This window comes from Marmota marmota, unplaced genomic scaffold (assembly GCF_001458135.2).
Source record: "Marmota marmota marmota unplaced genomic scaffold, marMar, whole genome shotgun sequence".
Lineage (NCBI taxonomy): Eukaryota > Metazoa > Chordata > Mammalia > Rodentia > Sciuridae > Marmota > Marmota marmota.
The window spans coordinates 626,399-635,902 of NW_026000110.1; the positions used below are offsets into that span (position 1 = coordinate 626,399).

Here is a 9,504-nt window from a genome sequence, read left to right on the forward strand (position 1 = left end):
GGTGATGGTGGTGATGGAGGTGATGATGGTGATGGTGATGGTGGTGATGGAGGTGATGATGGTGATGGTGATGGTGGTGATGGAGGTGATGATGGTGATGGTGATGGTGGTGATGGAGGTGATGATGGTGATGGTGATGGTGGTGATGGAGGTGATGATGGTGATGGTGATGGTGGTGATGGAGGTGATGATGGTGATGGTGATGGTGGTGATGGAGGTGATGATGGTGATGGTGATGGTGGTGATGGAGGTGATGATGGTGATGGTGATGGTGGTGATGGAGGTGATGATGGTGATGGTGATGGTGGTGATGGAGGTGATGATGGTGATGGTGATGGTGGTGATGGAGGTGATGATGGTGATGGTGATGGTGGTGATGGAGGTGATGATGGTGATGGTGATGGTGGTGATGGAGGTGATGATGGTGATGGTGATGGTGGTGATGGAGGTGATGATGGTGATGGTGATGGTGGTGATGGAGGTGATGATGGTGATGGTGATGGTGGTGATGGAGGTGATGATGGTGATGGTGATGGTGGTGATGGAGGTGATGATGGTGATGGTGATGGTGGTGATGGAGGTGATGATGGTGATGGTGATGGTGGTGATGGAGGTGATGATGGTGATGGTGATGGTGGTGATGGAGGTGATGATGGTGATGGTGATGGTGGTGATGGAGGTGATGATGGTGATGGTGATGGTGGTGATGGAGGTGATGATGGTGATGGTGATGGTGGTGATGGAGGTGATGATGGTGATGGTGATGGTGGTGATGGAGGTGATGATGGTGATGGTGATGGTGGTGATGGAGGTGATGATGGTGATGGTGATGGTGGTGATGGAGGTGATGATGGTGATGGTGATGGTGGTGATGGAGGTGATGATGGTGATGGTGATGGTGGTGATGGAGGTGATGATGGTGATGGTGATGGTGGTGATGGAGGTGATGATGGTGATGGTGATGGTGGTGATGGAGGTGATGATGGTGATGGTGATGGTGGTGATGGAGGTGATGATGGTGATGGTGATGGTGGTGATGGAGGTGATGATGGTGATGGTGATGGTGGTGATGGAGGTGATGATGGTGATGGTGATGGTGGTGATGGAGGTGATGATGGTGATGGTGATGGTGGTGATGGAGGTGATGATGGTGATGGTGATGGTGGTGATGGAGGTGATGATGGTGGTGATGATGGTGGTGATGGAGGTGATGGTGATGATGATGATGATGGAGGTGATGGTGACACAGGTGATGGTGATGGAGGTGATGGAGGTGATGGAAGTGATAGTGGTGATGGTGATGATGGAGGTGATGGTGGTGATGGTGATGATGGTGGTGATGGAGGCGATGGAAGTGATAGTGATGATGGTGATGATGGAGGTGATGGTGGTGATGGTGATGATGGAGGTGATGGTGGTGATGGTGATGGAGGTAATGGTGGTGATGGTGGTGATGGTGGTGATGGTGATGGAGGTGACGGAGGTAATGCTGGTAATGGAGGTGATGATGGTGATGGAGGTGATGGTGGTGATGGTGATGGTGATGTTGATGGTGACGGTGGTGTTGATGGTGATAATGGTGACAGTGATTGTGACAATGGTGGTGATGGTGATGACGATGGTGATGGTGATGATTCACTTCCCAACTCTGGGTAGACTGACATTGAGTCACCCCAGCCTGGCACAGGTCGCCAGCCATTCTGCAGTCGAAACGTCACTTACTGCAGCGACAGAGATCAACACCTGTCACCAGCAGCTCGGCTCCGAGCAAAGGCTCGTGACTTCACACTGAAAGTCTCTAGAGTTGGGGACAGCAGCTGGAGGGGGGAAGGAGCCCTGGCAGCAGCCCGGGTGCTGACCCGTGGGACACAGAGGCGGTCACCTCCAGGGTGAACTGCTTCTGTCACCTGCGGGATTCCTGACTTTCCCATGCGATTACCCATCACGGGGCGACCCTGCTCCCTCCCTGGCTCTGTCCCCCAGAGAATGAGCTGAGCTGGGGGGGGGGGCAGTGTCGTCAGGTAAGGTCCAGAGCCTCCTGTCCCCTCTCTGCTGGGTACTACTCTGCTTCAAAGTTCCCAGTGGCTGTCCCCTCTGTTCTCCTGACTCCTGCACAATGTCATGCTTCGTAAGAAGATGGTGGCTCAGCTCTTCCGTGAGGTGGCATCAGGTGGCCCTGTGACTCAAAGCCACCCAAGGGACGGCCATTGCGATGGGCAGCAGGATTGCTCATCATCTAGGGGGCCCGGAGGACGGAGGCTCCACCAACACTGGGCAGCCTCCTCCCCAGCATCTGCGGAGCCCAGGACTTGACCAGATGCCAGCAAACAGCCACCCGCGGAAGCTACCGGTGCGTCGTTAAGCAAGGTCCCTTGTGAGAAGCAGCAGCCACCGTCGAATGCTGAACAAAGGCACGGTCAGCGTCCCCTGGTACCCACAGGTGGCTTTTGGAGCCCTCCAATGTGTACGATCCCTCCAACAGGTTCCACACTGACCCGTCCTGGACACAAAGAGGTGGACACCATGGTAAGAGGCAGGTCCTGTCCACAGCTGGACCCCAGGACCTGTGAGTGGGACCTGGTGTGGGAACAGGGTCTCTGCAGAGGTCATTAGTGGAGGGTCCTGAGATGGGCTCCTCCTGGGGCAGGGGGCCCTCATGCCATGGCCATGTCCTCCCAAGAGACAGAGGAGGGGACACAGACCCAGAGGAGGAGCCCCGTGGAGACAGAGGCAGAGACTGCGGTGAGGGGCCACCAGCCCAGGGCCACCTGGAGCCCAGGAGCTGGAGAGGCAGGAGGAGCCTCCCTGGAGGCTGTGCAGGGAGCTCAGCCGGGGACCCTGGTCCAGCCTCCACCCTCCAGGGCTGGGGAGGACAATCTTATTATTATCATGGTGCGATGGTGGCCATCGAACCTGTTGGTGTCATCATCCTTGAATAATAATAAAATTTCCATTTCCAGAACAGTCTCTGTCCCCAACTTCCTCTCTGCCATGTCATGGATTTCTGTCGGAAGCAGATTTGTGATGTCCCTTGCCATCGGGATTCATGTTGGGCGCCATCTGCTCCAAGCAGCTCGCCCGGATCAGTCACCCTCCGCCATATTGAGCCCCAGGATTCCTCCTTTGTATCTAAAAAAAAATAATTCGTAGAAACGCACAGGACCAAAGTCCATTGGAGGACTCTCGGGTGGGGACTTGGCTATGCCATGACTCATCACTGGTGTCATGTTTGGGTTCTTGGTGAAGAAGAAAGGTCAGAACGCCTTGGGAGGAGACGTGGACCAACAGCCTTTGGAGGACGGGCTCCGGTTCCTCCCAGCTCGCTCCTCGGAGGTTGGACGCTCTGCTGGCCCATTGAAGACCACTGCTCTGCCCTCATCTCCCCCCTCCTGCTCCCCAATGACACGTCATGGTTGTCACTCGATGTGCAATTCCATTTTGCAATCCACAGCGCCCAGGGCGGGGGTCTTGGTTCTGATGACCCCCTGACTCCCTTTCACCAGGCGATGGCCACAGGGTGGGCAGCTCCAAGCATCGTGGCCAAGCCAAGAAGCAAGATGGCGGCCGGAGGCAAAGGATGGTCAATGGGACCCAGGAAGGAGGTGAGGTGCTTTCCCCGAGCCACAGATTCCCTTCCTCGTTCTGCATCGCCTCCTGGCTCCAATCTCTCCCCCTCTGGATGTTTTCGGGGATCCCCTTGAGTCCACCAGAGACACGACGCCCACTGGACCCTGGAGCCAAGTGTAGATGCTCAAACAGGGATGTCTCCCAAGGGCCCATGGACGGAGGGCTTGGAACCCAAGGAAGCAAGGCCCAGAGGTGGGCTTCCCGGAGGTGACTGGATCCACGTCACAGATAAGGACATGGCCCCAGGAAGCAAGAAGGAGAATCCAAGGACAAGAAGATATTGTCCCCAAAGGCACAGCCCAGTGACTCCCTTCTCCAGCCACCTCCCACCTGCCTTGACTTACCTCCTGGTTCATTTGGGGACTCACAGTATCCAAGGTTCAGTCCCTGGTGGCGGACTCCATGGCTCTGGCCCAAGGGGAGCAGAACAAAATGGCGGCAGGGCCTGGAGGAGGAGAGCAGCTCAGGACAGGGCACCAGGGAGCAGAGAGAGCTCTGCTCACCAGGGACAGGACAGAGACCCCAAAGGCACAGCCCAGGGACCCCCTCCTCCAGCCACACCCCACCTGCTGCAGCCACCACCCAGTGAGTCCATCCAAGTGGATTAATCCACTATGAGTCTACACCTCTCCTAACCCAGTCATGTCACAATATGGCGGCAGGGCCTGGAGGAGGAGAGCGGCTCAGGACAGGGCACCAGGGAGCAGAGAGGGAGAGAGCGGAGCCAGGGACAGGATATAGTCCCCAAGAGCACTACCCAGTGACCCTCTCCATCCAACTAGGTCCCCTTTAATCAAAGCTTGGTGTCTCCCGAGGACCGCTTGGGGACTTTAGAGCTTGGATGGCACCCGCTAAAGATGAGCAGAGCTGTGGGCGGGAACCTGCCACTCAGCGACTCCCGCCCACACCCTACGGGTCCGTGGTGGTGCATGTGGGTGTTGGAGCTCAGGCAGCAGATGCTCAAGCTGCAGAGACAGAGCCTCCGGCGGGAGGCTGAGCTGTGCAGACGCAGGATTTCTGGATAGAGGCTGCTTTTTGAGCCCCTGCGTGCAGTTCAAGGCGCCTGGCTGGTTTGGAGTATAGAAGGATGGAAGGAGACGGAGCCCCTGCCCTCCATCGCACGGGACCCCGTCTCCATTTCTTGCTGGGACTCTGTCGCGGGTGCATCCTCCACAAAACCAACAAACATCAGAAACAGCTCCATACTCTCTCTATATATATCCTGATTAAAAAGTGGGCGGCAGACCTAAGTGGGCACTTGTTGAAAGAAGCTAGAAGTGGCCAGCAGGCTTATCAAATAATGCCCAGCATCACTGACCATCAGAGAAATGGAAAAGCCAAACCTCAATGAGACACCACCTGTCTCCAGTGAGACTGGCCTCTATCAAAATGGCAGGTGTAGGTGATGATGTGGGGGAAAGAAGCCCTTTTGGAGATGCTGGTGGGAATTTTAGTTGGTACATGTAAAACAGTATGGCGGCTCCTCAAAAAATTCAAAAGAGCCGCGCATGTTGGCATCATCCGGAAATCCCAGCAGCTTGGGAGGCTGAGGCAGGAGGACCGCCATATGGGAGGCCAGCCTCAGCAACTTAGCAACGTCCTAAGCAACAGAGCAAAGGAGGCCCTGAACACATTCCATTTTCATTACTGTCACTAGATACCCAAGGCCGGGTACTTTAAAGAGTACAGAAGTTTCCTTACTCACATTTCCATTTCTAAAAGCCCAAAGATCATGGTGCTCCGTCTGGCGACGGCCTCTGGGACTTGAATCAACCTCCGCAGCTGCAGACTCCACATGCACAAATGGTTCCCATCGAGGATCTAAAATATCTGGAGAGAAAAGACGGATCCTGACTGAGCGTGCACAGACTTTTTTCAAGAGTGAATATAAATGAGCAGGTAAGTCCGTGATCAGGAATCTGCAAATAACCTATCAAAGTGGGTTCACGGCGTCTGCGGCTTAGACCCAGCGCTCAGCTGGGACAGTAAACGCGGCTGGTGACCGTTGGGAGCCCGGGCTGTTGTCCCCGGGAGAAAAGCTGGGAGAGGGAACAGGTCGTCCGTCAGGGTCAGCTGCTGTTTTTGCAAAAAATAAGGGTCATGAAGCCGACGGGAAGGTCATCTCAAGGTCATTTGGATACGCACAGGCCTGCGCATGGACAAAGGCCAGTCCCGACCCAGCGTCCGAGTAGGGGGAGTGGATCATATGCCCAAGGGTCTGGTCCAACTGGGGGACCATAATGGGCATCTGAAGGATGGCATAGATAGATAGACAGACAGACAGGTGACAGCTGGGTGGACAGATGAAGGACAGAGACTCTGTCCTGCAGGTCTCCCCTGCACTGGGGGCCTCTGGGGCTGGGGCTCTCTGGGGTGGGCTGTGCTGTGCGCTGCAGGAGGTGGAGCAGCCTCTCTGGGCCCCACACACCAGGAGCCAGGAGCAGCCCCACCCAGGGTGTGAGAGCCCCCTGGACAGACAGCATGGGTCGATGACAGAGAGATAGATGGACAGACAGGGTGGGTAGATGACAGGTAGATAGATAGACAGATAGATTGATAGACAGGAAGGATAGATGATAGAAGATAGATAGATGGTAGACAGAAGTGGTAGATGACAGATAGATAGATAGATACATGGATAGACAGATGATAGATAGATAGCCAGGATGGATAGATGATAGATAAATGATAGATAGACAGGATGGATAGACGATAGGTAGATAGATTGGACAGATCGATAGGTGATAGATACACATATATGCACACTGTCCTGTATATAAAATATGCACTAAGACCAAAAACATATATACTGACAGATACTAGATTCACTAATATATATCGCTTTTGTCTATTTACTAAAATACATATATTACAACACAATAATACATATATTAATATGCATGCAAAACATAGGTACACATATGAAATGCATATTAGTAAAATACATAAATATATCAGTAGAATAGGTGTCTAGATGTGAGTAAATATGTATTTATATTCTTAAATTGTGAGCTCAGGTCGGTCCACTTTATAAAAATGGTATTTGAAACGTCGGCCTTTACCAAGACCCACGCCCAGGAAGAATTCAGCCCCCACGTGAGGACCCCGGTGGCTGAATCAAGGCTCCTGCGATCTCCGGGAGTGTGGCAAGATCACGTCCCCTCTCTGTGACCGAGTGTCATCAGAGCTGGTTACGTGATTCCAGAGATATGGAGGGACAGAGGGAGTGAGAGAGACAGGAGCTGGGGACAGGATATAGTCCTGAAGGACCAGCTTCCATCCTCTGTCACCTACAAGGACCCGTCCCCTGTGACCCCTGGAGCCCTCTCGAGGCACATGTCCATCTCCAAGACCAGCCTCGCCATCTGACTCCTGCTCCCTGTGAGCCATTGGTCAATCTGGGTACCAGAATTCTTCGCGGGTGGGGTCCAAATCACATCCTGTGACCTTGCCAACTGCACGTCCCTCGATTGGCCCCACGGACCTCACCAAGAAATCTTGCAGGCTGCGGTCACCCAGACCCAGGCGCTGATTTCCCGGGTCCCTCTTGAGCAGGGTGGCGGACACTCACCAAGCACCAGACATGAGCGCGTGTGTGCACGGAGGACACGTGGGCACCCGGGATGCCCACACGCTCTCCAACGCAGGCATCCGCCCAGGCACCTGACGTTCCCAGACCTGCTGGATACACGTCCACACGGTCATGCCCACGGAGGACACTGGGGACAGGTGCACCGTCCTGTGTGGACCCACCCAGAGCCACCCACTCTCACGCGCCCAGAGGCACCTTGAGATGTTTACAGCATAAAATTAAGACCCGGTGTTTGATTGACAGGGTCCCTTGGGGTCTACTCTGCCCAGAGTCTGTGCAAAGCAGCTGGTCACTGCCCATTTTACAGTCATGGCACTGCTAGATCTTTGTCTTGATGTGGCCGGGGACAAAGAGACCTTTGATATCTATTGATAGATGCATGAATCCATCCATCCATCTGTCCACCCATCCACCTGTCTATCTATCCGTCCACCCATCTGTCCCCTCAACCACCCATTTATCTGTTTCTCTGTCTGCCATCTAATCCGTCTGCCCGTCTCCTGCCTGTCATCTCTCTCCATCACTTATCAATCTGTGACAGTGCCCTGTCCCTTGGAGGACATATGTCCCCGTCTGCAGGAACTCTGGTGGCATGTCCTGGCGGCCGGCGGGCACAGCTCAGGGAGTGGCTCCCCATCCTACGGCACCCAGCCCCCACCAGCCCCAAGCGTCCACAGCGACCAGGTCCTGAGACCCTGGTGCAGACAACGGAGCCATCGAGTGGCCTTTAATCTTTGATGCACAAACAGGAGGTGGGGAGGATCCCCCCGAAACTCCAAGGTCCAGCACCAAACGGTCTCCGTGTCACCCTGTCACCCTGAGTCTCCGCCTCTGAGCCCAGCATGACCACAACCTCAGGGTCCCTTTGGCCCTGAGGCCGCACTGTGACCTCCCACCCTGCGTCACCTCCCGAGGGACCCTGACGTTTTACAAACGTCCTCAGCTTCAAAGGTCACCTTGAGACGGCATCCGTGACATGGAGGGAGTGTCTGCTCCCCGGATCCCGAGGTGGAGGCTCAGAAAGGAGGCCAGGAACTCCCCGCAGCCCACCCCGGGGTCCCTTTCCAACCAGATCCTGCAGAGACGAGGGTGACGCTCACGCAGGGGGGTTGGTGACACACTTTCAAGTCCACAGGTGCCATTTCTCCCCTCTGCGGCACCTTCACCTAAATTGCAGCATTTCACTGAATTTCATGGAAAAGTCTCTTTTTTTTTTTTTCGTTTCTCACCTTTCTTCCTCCCTGTCGACGTTGTCACTCACATTGACAAATGTGCAGAGCCGCGGTGACTTGGCACAATTTCCAGAGGACGCAGCCCCGGGCCCTCTGCTGGGGATTCAGCCCGGGGCACCCGTTGCTAATGGAGGGACTGGGCTCGAGGGCGCATTTGGAGTTGGTGCCCTTGGCCGGGGGGCAGAGCCCGGGCGTCGGGGCACTTTGAAGTTGACCGATGACGTCTCGGTGTGAAAGTCACTGACTTCATTTCCAAAGGACTGGCAGCCACGGGGCTGCTCTGCTAACTCGCAGTTAATGAAAGTGGCACTTAGGCTTCTGGGTTTGATTGATTTAAATGCGACATCGGATTACGCTGCAGGAGAACCTCAGGCAGCCGTCTGGGACGTGCTCCGGCAGGAGAGGAGACTCGCGGTTGGTTGGCGCCCGGGCCGCGGGCGCAGGCGGGGCCCTGTCTAGCTGTCTGGGCTCCTCAAGGCTGTGGGGACCAAGGGAACGAAGTCTGCAGTGGGTCCTACTGAGCTAAAATCCAGCAATCGCAGCCAGGTCCCCTGTGGAGGCTCCAGGGCAGAGGCCATTCTTGTCCTCTCCCCGAGTCCGGAGGCTGAGCCCCCCCTTTTTTTTTGGGTCCCAGGGACTGAACTCAGGGACCCTCGACCCCTGAGCCCCGTCCCCAGCCCTGTTTTGCATTTTATTTAGAGACAGGGTCTCCCTGAGTTGCTCAGGGCCTCGCTTTGGCGGAGGCTGGCTTTGAACATGCGAGCCTCCTGCCTCGGCCTCCTGAGCTTCTAGGATGACAGGCAGGTACCACGCCCAGTGGAGCCTGAGTTCTTTAAATTCACTGTGTCCATGGGACGGAGCCTCGGGCACCACGGGGAGCAGGGAGCACCCGAGTGGGTGGTAGTGGGTGAGGGTCACACTGAGTGCTGGCGGCTGCAGCCTCAGGGCGGCCGGGGATGAGGACAGGGCGTTCCTGGGGTGTGCGCTCCTCCTGTGGCTGCAACGTCACCTCCAGGGGAGGAGTCCTGCAGGAGAGGGTCCCCTGAGCACCCT

General features: G+C 55.4%; 1 long non-coding RNA gene across 2 annotated transcripts in view; it reads right to left on the minus strand.

Moving 5' to 3' along the window:
- LOC125611041 overlaps positions 1 to 6,156 on the minus strand; it is a 23,675-nt gene extending 17,519 nt beyond the window's left edge. Inside the window, exons 1-2 of one of the 2 annotated variants that reach the window (XR_007341136.1) lie at positions 5,558 to 6,156; positions 5,333 to 5,457 (exon numbers count right to left, since the gene is read on the minus strand). This is a non-coding gene — a long non-coding RNA (uncharacterized LOC125611041). The other variant, XR_007341135.1, reaches the window with a different exon arrangement.
- Positions 6,157 to 9,504: the final 3,348 nt, after the last annotated feature.